The 18,014-nt window shown below is 40.2% G+C and overlaps 1 protein-coding gene across 1 annotated transcript in view; it reads right to left on the bottom strand.

The window, feature by feature from the left end:
* The window catches only part of RhoGAP92B (Rho GTPase activating protein at 92B), a 55,291-nt gene that overhangs the window by 14,931 nt on the left and 22,346 nt on the right, over window positions 1-18,014 (bottom strand). The gene's annotated exons all lie outside the window — the stretch shown is intronic.

Here is an 18,014-nt window from a genome sequence, read left to right as displayed (position 1 = left end):
CAGTCGTACGTGGAATTCAGGAATAAGAAGTCCAAACCCCGTAGAGTGAAACAGGGAGTTCCCCAAGGTGGGGTGATATCTCCGGAACTGTTTAACCTCTACCTCACCTGTATTCCACCCCCTCCAGACGGCATTGAGATCGTGACGTATGCGGATGATTGCACGATCTTGGCGTCGGGTACCTATCCTGATGACATCTGTGAGAGACTGAACAACTATTTAAATGATCTTACCACCTTTTTCCATTCGAGGAATATGCAGATTTCCCCCACAAAATCTACAGCCACTCTGTTCACCACATGGACAGCGCAGTTTGGACGTGAGTTGAATGTCGTGGTCGACGGTAGCAGAATTCCGACCACAAACTGCCCTAAAATTTTAGGGGTCACATTCGACACTACATTCACGTCGTGCGCACACGCCACAGCTATCTGCGACAAGTTGAAAAGTAGGAACAAGGTCCTCAAGTCCCTGGCCGGCAGCACTTGGGGTGCAGATAAAGAAACCTTGTTGACCACATATAACGCGATAGGTCGGTCTGTGGTAAGCTATGCGGCTCCAGTCTGGTCCCCGAGATTGTGTGATTCGAACTGGAAAAAGATTCAAACTTGCCAAAATGCAGCCCTGAGAACAGCGACAGGGTGCCTCCTCAAATCTTCAGTGGACCATCTACATGAGGAGGCAAAAATTCTTCCTGTAAAGCAACACAATGAGATGCTTTCGTTGCAGTACCTGCTTGGATGTTATCGTGTGAGCCATCCCAATCACCATCTTGTGGGTAGGCCCGGCCCATTCAGGGAGATCAGGAAGGATATCCATGCTCTAGAGGGAGAGGTCCAACGATACAGGAGAGAACCCCTAGATCAACAAGCATATCAAGCAGGATTGAATAGCATTCACACGGACGCAGTTGCCAAGGCCTTAAGCAATTATAGTGTGAATAAAGTACTTGGAGTACATCCTCCATCTATCGCAGCTGAGGAGCGTCAGCTGCCACGACAAGCTAGAGTAGTTTTGGCCCAACTACGCTCGGGATATTGCAGTCGCCTAAATTCTTATTGGGCGGAAATCGATCGCACCGTGCAAGACATCTGCCCAGTATGCGGCATGGGCCCGCACGACACACAACACCTTTTTAACTGCCCCGCCAAACCTACCCATCTAACTCCAGTGGATCTATGGCTACATCCCATCGAAGCAGCCACTTTTCTTGAACTGGAGATAGACCCAGAGCCAGATTGAACAGAGGAACGAACAAATAAACATAACAAAAACACTGTTACAACAACAACAACAACTGGTCATTGCCGAGGACCGAATGCCACAACTCATGATGAGCAATAAAGAATCCCCCAAGTCCAGTCGGTTATGACATTCCAAGTACAGTTATTTATCGACGGGATGTGAAAGTTAAGCAACTCTACCTCGGCAGTTCCAAACCTGATAGCTACCCCCATATATTTCATGTACGGGTCATTGAAGCCAGGTTCAAGCAAGATACTTATATTTTGAACAGACAGGTGCAATAGGAAAGCCTTTTTCCTCAGTACATTGTAACCATCACAACGCTGCAGTTGTTGTTGAGCTTGTCTTCCTGCATCACCGCGACCAAGATATTCTTCCGACTCACAAAATCCACTATTTGCTCGATCTTATCTCGGAGTTCATTGCAATTAAATTGCAAAAAGGATGCATTTTCAGGGATTGGAATAGCAACACATGGTGTTAATTGCTGCGTTTGCGGCTGCAGTTGGAAGGAGTGTGGAGGGAATCCAGTGTTCTTATGACGACGACTCACTGGGGCTGTGTTCACGCAGCATGCAGCAACAAATTCCCTTTTGTAGTGCCTCACATGGACGAGTTCAGTGCAACAACTGAGATGCACCACTCCCGGCATCCCGAAGTTTGGGCGTGGTGGATGGGGATGTCACAAACCGAGCACATCCATATTGATGCTAGGTTTTCCTCCGTCCCGGCACGGACCAAAAGAATCCGGAATAGGCATTCCGGGATATGTTGCTCCCAAACACAAAAAAATACAAATACAGAATCACAAGGACTAGCTTAGGTGAAAATTCCAAACCGATTCTCAGACAGCCCTTAAACACTACACAAGGAAATATTGTGAACGTTTGTGTGGGTGGTACCCAAAGGAGGTTACTGATATAGTCCATTTTCAATTTCAAAATTTGTTTTTGATGTTTTTTTCTAAAATAATAATCTGCATCTTTTGAAGAGAACAAATTCAGAGTTAATTCTGTTAAGAAAACCTCCAAAGAATCTTCTAAAAATAGAAAAACTTTAAAGCGTCGAAGACCTTCCAATGTATATAAGACTTCCCGGGGCTCCGTAATAGGTAGAATACCTTTCAAATGTCTCCTATATGGAAACCATTCCCTGGTCTTCTGTAATCAAAAAACTTTAAGAGGGTAAAGAATATATTTAAAGGGGCAACTAGTCTACTAAAAATGGATTATCTTTAAAGTGGTTTTAAAATGTAAGGGACTTTTTTAGATAAAAAAGTTTAAGATGTTTAAAGGGTCTTCTATATAAAGTGTCTCTTTAGGAAACTTCCATGGTCTTTCTTGAGACCTTCAAAGGATATTCTATACACAAATTCATTGAAACTGTATATAGAAAATCTAAAGATAGAATATTTTGAAAGGGTCTTCTAAGGATAAAAAACATTAAAGTGTCCTTTGACGATTTAAGGCGGATAATACTACATTAATATTGACATAATATTTACTAAAAAGCATATAAAATAGGTTCAAAAAGCATTTTAACAAGTAAAAAAGTATCAGTCGGCTTTGCCGACAGAGACCCTGTAGGAAGTGTGGGGTCATGTGTTGACATGTCGCCACTTTGTCTACTAATATGGTGACAAAGTCAACACTTTGTCACCAGGTTGTCAACTATTGATACCTTTACCTTAATAAGAAGAAGCATTGTGTATATTGACAGACGATAGCCCAACGAAGCATCTTTTTTTAATTTTCTTAATTGTTTGGCGTAAAATAATTTTTGCGGTTGTTTCCTCAGTGGGTGTTGTGTCCCGCTCTTATTTGCTGATGATGTTTATCTCGTTTTTAATGATAATAGACTCTCTTCAAGTGAGTTTGAGCGTGATATAAATCATAGTCTTGCTCTATTTCAGCAGTGGTCCTTAGATAACTGTCTCGCTGTAAATCATATGAAGACGAAAGCTATAAGATTTGGAAGTCAGGCATATGATTATGATATCTTTATTAACCAGAATCGAATTGAATTTGTCACTTGTCATAAAATTTTGGGTGTTTTTGTGGATGACAAATTGTCTTTTGATACCCATATTGATTTTATACACCGGAAAGTATGTGGTATTTTGCGTCGGTTATATTCCGCTAATGTATTTCTTCCTGTATGGGTTAAAAGGAGATTGGCATATGCTCTTCTTATGCCTCAGATTAACTATGGTTTAGAGGTCGTATCTGGCACTATAGAACGGGTGTTCTCGAAACTACAGCGGGTAGTTAACTGTATTGCTCGTTTCGTGTTTGGTATTAGAAGACATGAACATATCTCTAGTTATGTCAAGCTTTTTCTAGGGGTTGACTTTGAAATATTTGTATCCGTGAGGATTTTATGCTCGTTTTATAAAGTAATTAAAACTGGAGTACCTCATCTATTATCGAGTATGTTCAGATTTTCTATATTTACAAGATCTACTCAGATATCTATACCCAGAATATATAATACTATGTTTGAGAACTCTTTTTTAATACGTGTTGCACGAATGTGGAACTATTTGCCTCTAGAGCTCAGAATATTCTCTCATACCAATAATGCCTTTCGGGTAAAGGTTTTAAATCATTTTTGTAGTTTGGAAACTAATATTGGTTAAGATTGTACATAATTACCTTGGGCTTGATTCCAATTCCAATCTGTTACGTTTTTTTGGTAATGCCTTTGCGTATTTGTTGGTTTTTTAGAGTTTATTATTTTACGAATGTATAAGGTGGCAATTATTTACATGCGACTTAGTTGTTTATCATGGCTTTGACTTCATATTTCTTGTTTTTCGTAGTTACGGCTGGGGAGCCAATTATATAAATTATATTAGCTAGTAGAGTTTAAGTATTTTTAGTTTTAGTTCTACTTAGACATTTTTTTGTTTTTGTTAATACTATTTATTGGCCTTGGAGGCTTCAGTATTAAGAAATGGAATTATAAATAAATAAATAAAAATAAAATAAATATGTTAAAATGTTTAAGCAGCCTTGAAAACATTGTATTTATTTACTAATTTTTACTTATGTGGAATCTTTGGCTTAGCCATTTAAAAAGATAAAAATATTGTATTACGCAATTTGTACATTCTTAGCATTTTCAATATTATTTGTTTTATTCTTTAATAAAATATAGTATTTAAACAAATGTGTAGCTTCATCTTCTTATTAAACGTACTATATAGCTGTTTTATCTATGAAAAGTTCCAAATAAGCTAAAAAATTAGTATTGAAAATCTGGTACTATTGACTCACTACCTCCAATGTCTATACTGACTTACTACCTCCAATGTCTATACTGACTTACTACCTCCGATGTCTATACTGACTCACTACCTCCAATGTCAACACATGGTTCCTCAAGAACTACTGACTTACTATTGACATACTAGTTCCATTGTCAGTACTGACTTTCGAATGACACGTTCATACAAAATGTCTATAGGAAATTACATTAGTTGTCTACAGTTTGTCAGTAGTACTGTTGACAATGTCAGTAGTAAGTCAGTATAGATTCACTATTGACATTTCCTACAGGGGATATACCCTCAGCCTGTGTATATTGAAACAAAATTTTCCCAAAATACGTAAGTATTTAGGGGGTTTTAAATTTTGGGCGTTTGAATCGACGAAAATGTTGATTAGGATTAAAGATCAAAAGTTTTGCGGAGGAGATACTAAAAGGAATGGATCGACATTGACAATATGGTGCCATAGGGGGTTTTTACACTCTTCGGGCTGTTTGCTCAAGAAGTATGGACTTGCCACTAAAAAAACTTTTGCCATCGTAATTGAGTGATTCGATATCAGGTCTTAAAGTGAACTTATCCGAAATTTTGTGTGGGAGGTAACGGATGGAGTGGACAAATATAGCCCATATTTCAACCTGGTCTATATCTGGTAGATATATTAGGATGTGTAAAGTACTATAGACCAATTCGGCCACTCCCTTCAAGAGTTACCGTTCGAAAAATTTTTCCGGACATTTTTGAACTTTTGTGGGGGAGGTACCTGAAGGAGTGGACCAATATGGCTTATCTTCAAACTTAAACTATGTTTGGACAAAATATTACTAAGGCCATATTTTGGACCGAATCGGCAGATCCGTTCGAGAGTTATCTTGGGCTCCAACCACCTCACACGGTGTCATAGGGGTTTTTTGCAACTTTCAGGCTATTTTCTCAGGAAGTGTGGACTTGCCCCTGATGAAACTTGTACCGTCGTATGGAGGGCAGTGAATGCAAGTTGCTAAAACAAAAATCAAAGCGATTCGAGAGATGGCCTTAAACTGAACTTTTCCGAAATTTTGTGTGGGAGGTACCCGAAGGAGTGGACCTATTGAGACCATATTGGATCCTCATATTACTCTGGTAGAAAGTTTAAGCTATACAAAGAATGGACCAAATCTGTCACTCCCTTCAAGAGTTATCGTGCGCACAAACTTTCCGAACATTTTCGAACTTTTGTGGGGGAGGTACCGGAAGGAGTGGACCTATGTAGGTCATCTTCGAACTTAAACTAAGTTTGGGCAAAATATTACGAAAGCCAAAATTTGAACCGAATCGGTTCATCCGTTCGAAAGTTATCGTGCGCTCCAGCCAGCAGGACAGACAGACAGACGGACGGACATGGCTAGATCGACTCAAAATTGTCTGAAACACATTTCGTCCAAACATACATGGGGTCTAAAACCATTATTTCGATGAGGCACATTTTCATCGTATCAAAGTGTATATACCCTCCTTAGCCTAAAGGCTGAGGGTATAAAAAGAAAAGGGCAACCCAGTTTGAAATTTTCTCGGCCTTCTTTATTCTTTTATTTTTATTATGTCAGAAATGAAGCAGGAAAGCAAGGCAACCAGGTGAAGCAGCTTATGTACCCAGGTCTTTAGAACTGTAATTTTCAGAGTCATTTCTTTCGAAAGTAGTTATCCTATCAGCCAGTTTATTTTGTCTCCGTAGGGTTTCAGCGCTTTTGGGCCATTACGTCTGGAAGAATGGGGACTTGCCCGCAAAAAAAATTATATCGTTGCAATCTGGATCTTAAGGAATACCCAGGATGAAAATGTAAAAAATAGTCTATCATGGAACAGGACCTAAACTTAAGCGAAAATTTTGAACTTTTGTTCCTTCTTGGAACCTATTGTATGTTTTGAAGAAAGTTTCGGTCAAATCGGATTCTGAGGGGAGGATACTGGGGAGCAGTAAAGCTTCAAGTGTCTTTGATACGGGCTATATCGGCCTGTACAAAACACCTTTGCTGTCGTCCTTGCCTGGCTTCAGTAGCGGCTTGGCTGGCTTGTAACCACAAAGATACTGGAGTTAGTTGAAGCAGTGCGGTATGTCGTACATGCCTGTACCGCATGCTAGGCAGATGTTTTGCACGGTATCATTGGTCATTGCACTATAGAAATTTAGACAGCTGCACCATCCCGAGAGTAGTTGTGCCAAATCTACACTGGTGTTTCGTGGTAATTGACGTTCCTCGTTTGCGATAACACCCAAGCATGCCATTATGTTGCTGTACTGGAAGAATCTTCGTCACCTCATGCAAATTGTCCACTGATGACATGAGGAGACACCCAGTTGCAGTACTCAGGACAGTGTTCTGACAGGTTTGAATATTTTTTTCCAACGTGTTGCACCTTTAGCACTGCTCTTACCGCAGACCGACCTATTGCGTTATATGTGATCAACAAGGTTTCTTTATCTGCACCCAAGTGCTGCCGTCTAGGGACTCGAGGACCTTGGTCATACATCTCAGCTTGTCGCAGATAGTTGTTGTGGCATGAGCGGACGACGTGAATATGTTGTCGACGGTGACCCCTAGAATCTTGGGGTAGTTTGTGGACGAAACTCTGCTACCATCAACTCTGACATTCAACTCTGTTCTCACCTCTGCCGTCCATGTGCTGAGCAGAGTGGAAAAAGGTGGCAAGATCAGTCAAAAATGAGTTCAGCCTTTCACAAATGACATTAGGGAAGCTAACTGACAGCAATATTGTACAATCATCCGCATACGTAAAGATCTCAATGCCGTCTTGATGGGGAGAATACAGGAGAGGTAGAGGTTAAACTGTTCCGGAGATATCACCCCTACTTAGTGAACTCCCTGTATTTCACTCCACGGAAATTCAACTTCTTGTTTCTGAATTCCACTTACGACTGGCTAGCGACAGGTTGAGAACTTTGGTGGGATACTCAAATCTCTGTTCATCCAGCTGTTTCAGCATTACCATGTAGATTCCAAAAAGGGCTCAACACTTTTGACGATTTAGGGTTCCTGATGACATTCTTGACATCATCCATTGTAAATTGCGGTGGTTTATCTTCGGCAGGAAGATATCTAATGCGACGCAGTAAACTTCTCTTCGCCCTGCCAATCACGGGGTGCTCACCAAACTGTTGATTAGAACAACTTGCGCACCTCCTCTTCGGATCACTCAGTATAATGTCGCCAAACGTGACTAAGGTCCTATCTTCCTTCTTTCCAGGGTTCGAAAGTGACTTAACCGTTGCCCACAATTCACTTATTCCAGTTTCAAGGTTGCACCACTTCAGATGATTTAGAAATAATTTCCTCTTATGCTTACCGACCAGCATGTTTACTTTCGGCTGATCTCTGAAGCGGTGATTAGTGAACTCTCTGAAACTAGGCCAATTAACTTTTCCATGATTGATGAAAGAGCGGATTTCTAAGGTGATGAATATGGTCGGTCTGCTGATGGAGACAATTATGGGGAGATGGTCTGAGCCAAGAGAGACACGACCAGTTACCAGGTGACACGTTGATTATATCTGGCGAACATTGACACTCCCCGCTAATTCTGGCAGGGGCGTCCTCATTGTCCGTGCAAAACGTAGAGCTATTAATCTGTTCAGCCAGCACTAAACCACTCTGGTCATTGCCCAGGACCGAGTGTCACAATTCATGATGAATATTAAATTCCCTCAAGACCAGTCGGTTATGACCTTCCAAAAGGGAGCTGCCCTTCCCTAGCTATTCCTGGTTACGCCCATGTACGTTTATGTAATTAATTGTCGGGGGTGAAGAAACTCTTGGATACTTCATCAATTAATGACCGAGTTTCGAAGCCGGCTTGATGTTATCCGCCTCGTCAGGGTCTTTGATCTTCCTCGGACGACCTTATACCAACAGCCTACATCTTCACTGATACTATTTTCAGGATCAGACCTATCTATGACTGCTACTAGAAGGTCATCTGCGGCAAACATCCGCGAAGGCTTGTTCAAGGTTTGTGTCCGAACACTCAGGGCTTGTGAGACCACTCTTCCAGTTCGCTGGAAGTCATATTCCCTTGCAATTGGTTTCTGAACTCTATCCGGAGGCGGTGTAGGTAGCACATCCTAAAGGTTGGTGGTGACAGCCGGTCTCATTGGAATCCATTCAATTGCCATTAAACGATTTTGAACGTGAGATATTTTCTTACAAATCTCCTCACGAACTTGTTTCGCTTCCGTAACATTGTCTTGAGTCCTGTAAACCAATTTGTTGCTGTAATAGCCTTTTACTTTTTGTATCTGGGAATGTAGAGGATTAGTCTATCGACCACTACCGACGAATTATCCCCTTAGGGAGTGTCATCCTGTCCGCCTGGGTCTGTGGTTTTTAGAGCTTCCTCGGATGACATCACCTTTCTCAATTGATATGAAATTACCATAATATTTACTTCGTTGTCAGACAGTAGTCCACCTTACCAGTTATATATATTTATTCCTTTAAACTTCTATAAGGAGCATAGGGCCACAATTACCTTACCAGTTGCTCATGATATTATCAAGGGTGTCACTCCCTCGTAGGTGTTCGAAAAATTCCCTGATCTGTGTATATGGCGTCATTGTACTACATTGTCCAAGGTTGTGAGATTTTTTGTTGTTGTCTTTGTAATATTTTATTCGTGGGGAACTTAAATCAGCAAAATCCCCCATTGCCTTGATAGGGAGTTGTTTACTAAGCCTCCTACTGGCCGGAGTGCACAGATATCAACCTGGTTCCGTACTGCTGCTGGATAACCTTTGACTTAGTTAGATTTTTTTTCATTCAAACGACCTGATGGAGAAAGTTCTGACTTTAGTCGCCCTCAACACGTTAAACATAGTGAGGAATCCAATAATCATCCGGAAATTGATTGATCACTTTGTCCGTTGGGTTCGTAAAGCTGGACCAGTCTCCATTTTATTTTATAATCAATCGACGACGACTCACTGGGGCTGTGGTCACGCAGCATGCAGCAACATAGTCCCTTCTGTAGTCCCTCACATGGACATGTAATCCCTGAGATGCACCCACTACCGGCATCCCGAAGTTTAGGCGTGGTGGATGGAGATGTCACAAACCGAACATATCCATATTGGTGCTAGGTTTTCCTCTTTTTCGGCGCGGACAAAAAGAATCCGGAATAGGCATTCCGGCATATGCTGCTCCCAAACACAGAAAAAACTATACAAATACAGAATCACAAGGACTAGCTTAGGTGAAAATTCCAAACCGATTCTCATACAGCCCTTAATATTGCAAATATTGTGAACGTTTGTGGGGGAGGTACCCAAAGGAGGTTACTGATGTAGCCCATTTTTGAACATAATGTAAATTTTGGGAGGAAAATTAGGATGTGTAATTTTAAATCTTATCGGGGTATCAACGTGGTAGTTATCGTGTCAGTTTTTATTTTAGTTAATGGCCTGCAGCAGTTATAGAGCTTTCGGGTTATTTTCTCAGATAGTTTGTAAAGAAAGAACACCTTCAACTATAAAGTGAGAGGACCTTCAAAAGGCCGCCAGAGGGTCATCTAAACATATAAGACATTCAAAGGAATTTGTGAAAGTAGAAGATATTATGAGAATCCTCTCGATACAGAAGGCATTGGAAGGATTTTAAAAGAAAAGAACCTCCAGATGTTTTGATTTTCAAAAATAATAATCTGCATCTTTTGAAGAGAACAAACTCAGAGTTAATTCTGTTAAGAAAACCTCCAAAGAATCTTCTAAAAATAGAAAAACTTTAAAGCGTCGAAGACCTTCCAATGTATATAAGACTTCCCGGGGCTCCGTAATAGGTAGAATACCTTTCAAATGTCCCCTATATAGAAACCATTCCATGGGTCTTCTGTAATCAAAAAACTTTTAAGGGGGAAGAGAATAAGAGAATATATTCAAAGGGGCAACTAGTGTACTAGAAATAGATTATCTTTAAAGTGGTTTTAAAATGTAAGAGACTTTTTTGATAAAAAAGTTAAAATGATCTATGGAAACAAGATGTTTAAAGGGTCTTCAATGTAAAGTGTCTCTCTAAGACACTTCCATGGTCTTTCTTAAGACCTTTAAAGGATATTCTATATATAGATTCGTTGCAACTGTAGATTGAAAATCTAAACATAGAATATTTTGAAAGGGTCTTCTAAAGATAAAAAACTTTAAAGGGCCCTTTGACGATTTAAGACGTATTAATTAATATTGTCATAATATTTACTAAAAAGCATATAAAATACGTTCGAAAAGCACTTAAACAAGTAAAAAAGTATCAGTCGGCTTTGCCGACAGAGATATACATTCAGCCTGTGTAGATTGAAATACTTTTTTTCCCAAAAACAAAACATGTATTTAGGGGGGGTTTTCAAAATGTTGGGCAAAAGTATGAATAGAATTAAATAAAGCTCAAAAGTTTGCGGGGATATCGATAGAAAGATACCTTTTGGTAAACATGTACAAAGGATCCTCGAACAGACAGATAGGGCCCAAGTTTGAAAATAAACTAAGTTTCGACAATATACCTAGATATCCAAAGTTTGGACCAAATCGGTTGCTCCGTCTATGAGATATCGCGCGTACCATTTTAGCGAATATTTTCGAACTTTTGTCGGGGAGGTACCGGAGGAAGTGGACCTATAAGCACCACCTTTTAATTTCATTTAATATTCGAGGAAATATTATAATATCCAAAGTGTGGACGAACGCAGTATTCGGTTCGAGTTTTCCGGCCACTACATATGGTGCCATAGGGGTTTTTTACAACGTTCGGGCCGTTTTCTCAAGAAGTATGTTGCCCCTGAAAAAACTTTTACTGTCGTAATTGAAGCAGCGAATGCAAGTTGCTTCAATAAAAATCGAAGTGATTCGAGAGCAGGTCTTAAAGTGAATTTATAATTTTGTGTGGGAGGTACCCGAAGGAGTGGACAAATATAGTCCCTATTCGAACCTGATCTACATCTGGTAGAAATATTAGGATGTGTAAAGTACGGACCAAATCGGTCACTCCCATCAAAAGTTATCGTGCGCACAATTTTTCCGAACAATTTTGAACTTTTGTGGGGGAGGTACATAAAGGAGTTGACCGATATGGCTTATCTTCGAACTTAAACTAAGTTTGCACAAAATATTACGAAGGCCACATTTTGGACAGAATCGGCAGATTCGTTCGAGAGTTTATTAAAGCTTTTGGAGTATTTTCTCAGGAAATATGGACTTGCCCCTGATTAAACTTGCACCGTCGTATGGGGGGCAGTGAATACAAGTTGCTACAACAAAAAAAGCAGGTCCTAAACTGAACTTTTTCCAAATTTTGTGTGGGAGGTACCCGAAGGAGTGGACCGATTGAGTCCATATTAGAACCACATCTAAGTCTGGTAGAAATTTCACGATGTGCAAAGTATGGACCAAATCGATTACTTCATTCAAGAGTTATCGTGCGCACAAATTTTCCGAAAATTTCCGAACTTTTGGGGGAGGTACCGAATGGAGTGGACCGATATAACCCATCTTCGAACTTAAACTAAGTTTGGACAAAATATTGCGAAAGCGAAATTTTGGAAAGAATCGGTTGATCCGTTCGAAAGTTATCGTGCGCTCCAGCCATCCAGACAGACAAGACAGACGGACATGGCTAAATCAACTTCAAATTGTCTGAAACACATTTCGTCCAAACATACTTATCCGTCTGGTGTTCCGTTAGCAGAAAGGACATTCCGAGACATCACCGAGGCTAGATTGAGGAAATAGTGGATTTGATGGGTCGGTCGAAGTCAAAACTTAACAACATCTGCTGCTTACAGCGTTGTGATAATTAGAACGTACTGAGAAAGGATCGCACCAGAATTGGAGGGGGATTACCTTTCCTATTGCACCAGTCTGTTCAATACAGACCTATCTCGCTTGAACATCACTTTAACGATCCGTACATGGAGTAATGTATGGGGGTAGCAATTAGATGTGGAAGTGCCGATGTAGAGTTGTTCGACGTATACATTCCGTTGATAAATAGCTGCACTCTAGGTTATATGAAGATCATAACCGTCTGGTGTTCGGTTAGCAGAAACGACGTTCCGAGACATCATCACTGCTGCAGCTGCTCGCCATACACCTACTGGTCGAATACCCGAAGTGAGACCAAGGTTCCGAGTAGAGGTGACGGGACCAGCCATCCAGACAGACGGACGGACATGGCTAAATCAACTTCAAATTGTCTGAAACACATTTCGTCCAAACATACTTGGGGTCTTAAACCATTATTTCGTTAGCATAAATGCTGAGGGTATAAAAAATAGCATCATTGAGCTAATATAAATCGGGGTGCACTCATTAACGTGAGAGAAGGCTCCCTTGTACCCTTGGGAGATGTTGGTGGTTTTACATGTAAAAAAATATAGTCAAAAGATATAGGGTAGTAGATCCCCCATTAAATCTAAGTTTATTTCTATGAAAATAATCTTGTGTTAAAATCGGATGCATTTATAAAACATACCCCCGCACTCTTTTCTAATAACCAATCAAAAAGGCACTTCATTGCTTCAAATAATCTACATAAACAGGAAATTAAAATTTGTTGGTGCATTATCTCCAATAAAATAGGCACCAAGTGTTTTCCCAGTATTCTATTCCAGAAAATCTTTTCAAATGCGATTAAAAATGAATATCAAATCAAGTTAAAGACAAAAACTGATACGTAATTGGAATTTTTAATTAGAAATTTCACGTGCCATTATTGTTGCGTGAATGCGATTTAATTGACAAACCAAAGCATTTTAACTGTCTTTGGGTATTGTTGTCATTGTCGTCGTCACCGTCTTCGTCTCCATCATATAGCTATTAAGACATTCGACCATTCGAAATGATCCAACAACATACTGCTATCAATTAAAAAGTTTGTCCGTTTAATTTTTTATTTTAAACTTAAATTGTTTTTCTTGTTGTATTTGTAAGTGAGACTGAGATTGTATTGCAGCAATTTATTATTTATATTTATTGTTGTTATCATTGTTATCGTTCATATTTATGGAATGTCCCAAGCAATATCTGCTTTAAAAGGGAATATTTTTGAGTTATTGGACATAAATAAAACACCATACCATGTACATATGTATGAATGAACATTTGTAAGACAATGACACCTATAGTTAGGTGTCAATATTATGTCAATATTGTGTCATATTGACACAATCTTATACATGACTGTTACAACATGTGTTACAGCATGTGAAGACCGAACTGAGGAAGAAGTGCAATAAGTAGTGAAACTTTTTTGGGTCTTTTAATTTCCACTAGGCTTCCTTAAAGGAACACACAATTTTTTTAACTGAGACATTTTCCCCAAATATTTTATATCCCAGAATGGACTAAGCATATCAATAACTTCACCCCGATGCAAGATATTCCCTGAAAATTTGGATGAATTAATAAAAAAAAATATCTGCATAGGAGGTTATGCAAAATGTTTTATTCTCTTTACGCACTACTTATCAATTTAATTTCTCCATTTCAATAATTTTTCAATTGCATTGTTTTCCCCCAATTTTTTTTTATTTCCCCTATAAGCAATAGACTCTCTCGTTATCATTTCATTATTATTATTACCATTCTCGCCATTGTTGTTGTACAAATTTGAAATTTAAACACATGTGAATTGGAGAAGAAGACGACCCCTACTCTACTCATACCCTCTCAAAACGTTATCGTAGCATTGTGCAAGTGGTGTAAGAAAAAATTCTAATAGCATTTTATGACAATATCACGTTTATAAATTTGTTTAAGCCGCAGCAAGAAAAAAAAACGACAACGAGGCGAGAGAAGCCAAGGGAAGGTAATAAAAATTGAAAATGACACATTCTTAAAGAAGAAGGCGACAGCAACAACACAGCAATAACAATAACAAACAAGATAATTCAATTAAACCAACAAATACAACAAGCACAACAATTAACTATAGAAAATGCAACAATGGGGCAAAAGCATAAATAAATTGTTTGTTTCGTGATGAGGCATTTCATAGCTTGAGAACAAAAAAATTAATCTTTATAGAAATCTTTACGTATCAAGCCTCTGCCAAAGAAACCAACCTACACCAGGATTGAGGGTTGATTGCCCTAAAATCAATTATTTTGAAAACAACAAATAAAATCAAATATTTACACAGTTTGCACGCACAACATTTACACCCAAAGAAAATAATCTGCCGGTCAGATTGCAGACCTTCAATCCCACCGCGGCGGGTTCTTCGATACCGGATTGACCCACAGTGTACACATGTTTCAATTTGTATCGTTTTTCTGTGTTGGGAGCAGGATATACCGGAATGGGAACAAATTTCTTTTACCGACAGTTTGCAATTTTTTTTCAAAAATCGTAAGTTTCTTATAATAGCCGGCCTTCGGCCGGGAATTTGAGACTTTCTCCTATGGACAGGAGCCAATCTCAGGAACGGGAACAAAATATTCTTTTAAATTATTTTTTTTTTCTAAGTAGCCGACCTTTAACAAGAGATTTTTTGGAACTTCAGAGGCCCATATCTCGGGAAGTATACATTTCCCCAACAAAAATTTACAGCGTTGGAATCTGCATAAAAAACACTATCTGTGGTAATTATTTCATATTTTTTAGAATACTGTCGGTAAAGGAAAGATATGCCCCGGAATGCCTACTCCATATTTTTGGTCCGTACCGAGACGGGTTCCATTTTGCAATTTAATTACAATGGACACCGAGGCTAGATTGAGGAAATAGCGCCTTTTATGGGTCGGTCGAAGTCAAAACTTAACAACAACTACTGCTTACAGCGTTGTGATGATTAGAACGTACTGAGAAAGTATCGCACCAGAATTGGAGTGGGACTACCTTTCCTATTGAACCAGTCTGTTCAATACGGACTTATCTCGCTTGAGCATCGCTTTAACGACCGGACATGGCATGTATGGCGGTAGCAATTAGATGTGGAAGTGCCGATGTAGAGTTGTTTAACGTATATATCCCGATGATAAATAGCTGCACTCTAGGTTATATGAAGGTCATAACCGTCTGGTGTTCGGTTAGCAGAAAGGACGTTGCGAGACATCATCACTGCTGCAGCTGCTCGCCATACACCTGCTGGTCGAATACCCGAAGTGAGACCAAGGTTCCCAGCAGAGGTGACGTGACTAGCAAATGGGTGTTATAGGTTTGGTTAAGCCAATCCCAGTGACCCCAGAGTTAGGGAAATGGCACTGGAAGTTAACAGGTTGATCGGTGAGCATAAACGGAACAAGTAGTTAAATCATCTAAGGAGTTGCAACATTGGAACCGAAATAAGTGAATTGTGGGCAACGGTAAATCCACTCCCGAACCCTAGAAAGAAGGAAGGAAAATCATCAGTCACTTTTGGCGATGTTACACTGACTGATCCGATGAAGTGCGCAAGTTATTTTATTCGAAGTTTGTAGTGCACCCCAAGAGTGACAAGGCGTAGAGAAGAGTATTACGTCCCATTAGAACTCTTCGATCCGAAGAAGTGCGCAAGTTATTTTATTCGCAATTTGTAGTGCACCCCGAGAGTGACAAAGCGAAGAAAAGAGTATTACGTCCCATTAGAAATCTCTCTGCCAAGGATGAACCAACACAATTTAAAATGGATGATGTTGCGACTGCCATCAGGAACGCTAAATAATCCAAATCGATGGGCCCTTGTAAAATCTCCATGGTAATGCCGAAACAGTTGGATATGTCTGGAGTCGATTATCTCACCAAAGTTCTCACCTTTCGCTAGCCACCCACATTGTGCCCAAAGTCTATAAAATGAGTAGAAAGGTCCAGCTACCAAAACCAGAAGAGGCTGCCAGCAAAGGTGAATCATACGGACTAATTTAGCTTTTGTCGCTCGTAGCAAATACCCTTGACCTCCCCAGGATGAAAAATAGTTATCCCGTTGCCGATCATTAACATGGTTTCCGTAGGCAGCACAGCACGGCAACAGTGCTGCACGCCACCTCCATAGATATTAGTTAGGACTCAACCAAAGCAAGCCGTGTGATGGTGGCTCTTGACTTATCAAAAGCCTTTGATACTGTCAAGAAATCCACGCTGACATCGAGCAGACATCCCTCCGGCCTAGCTTGAATCGTTGGATAATCAATTATATGTGTGGACGCCAGTCGTAAGTGAAATTCTGGAATAAAAAGTCAAAGCCCTATAGAGTGAAACAGAGAGTTCCCCAATGTATTCCGCCCCTTCAAGTCCCTAGCCGGGATGCAAATAAAGAAACCTTGTTGACCACACATAAAGCAATAGGTCGGTCTGTGGTACTAGTGTGGTCCGCGAAGCGCATTGCGATAGAAAAATATTCAGACTCATTTGATGGTAAAGGCCCTGATATAGCAGTGTCCAGTAATAACTCCCGTCATTACTCTAACTTCAGCTTTACTCAGGTTCAACAGGTTCGTTCTTTTGGCTGACAGTGCTGGTTAGATGGATCTTGATCTTGGTCTCATTATGCCATAATTCACTGACTCATTCGTCAGAGAACGTCTCAATATTTCGGAAAAAATGACAAATGGGTGGTTTGATGGAGTCAGTGATTGCTAGATTTGTAGACTGCGATCCTCGTCTAGCTAACTCGTCTGCTTTTTCATTACCCATAAAATCGCAGTGTCCTCGTACCCAGCATACTCGATAGCTGTTAGTTAGCGTTTCCAAAGCTGTTCTACACTTAAGGACGACCTCAGACTTGATGCTACAGGATTTGATGGCTTTAAGAGCCGCTTGACTATCCACAAAGATGATAGTCACCGGTACAAAACACCTTTTCAACTGCCCAGCCAAACCTACTCATCTAACTCCAGTGGATCTGCGGTTACATCCCATCGAAGCAGCCACTTTACTGGAAGTGGAGATAGACCCAGAGCCAGATTGAACAGAAAAACGAGCATACAAACATAATAACAAACACTGTTACAACAACAACAACCGGTTCAAAGATTTCTACATCCAGACTTTTTATCAGTTCCGCTGCCTTCCAAATCTCGAAGATTTCAGCCTGGAATACACTGCAGTTGCTGTCTAACAAGTGTACTCAAGACCTAACCTTTCACAGTAGACGCCAGCCCCAGTACCTTCTTCCATCTGTATAAAAAGCCAGAGCATCCAGAGGGCGGTTACTGCGGTTCCAGTCGTCTCTATATCGTCAAATCTCAGGACTGGTGATATATAGTCGCTTAGTTTTACACGTTGGTTCACATTGATACCTGACTCATTCAGGATACATCCGTGCTTATAGGCACAATCGCGCCAGAGATTCTGTTCATGCAGCCTTAGGGCACTACGAGTTGCCTGACAGTTAATGCTTAGGCCCAGAGGCCTTAAGTTCAGCATTGTGTTCAGAGCAGCTTGGAGTGTGTTCCTAGCGGCCCCAGTTATAAGAATCGAGGCTGCTTTTTGCACCTGTCTACTTAGCTGAATGTCACCAGACAAGAGTGTCACCAGACAAGA

Source organism: Musca autumnalis, unplaced genomic scaffold (genome assembly GCF_047663935.1).
Source record: "Musca autumnalis isolate F117 unplaced genomic scaffold, ASM4766393v1 scaffold_1, whole genome shotgun sequence".
NCBI classification, from domain to species: domain Eukaryota; kingdom Metazoa; phylum Arthropoda; class Insecta; order Diptera; family Muscidae; genus Musca; species Musca autumnalis.
The sequence above is the reverse complement of the archived record's forward strand: the minus strand, read 5'-3'. Positions and strand labels throughout refer to the sequence as shown.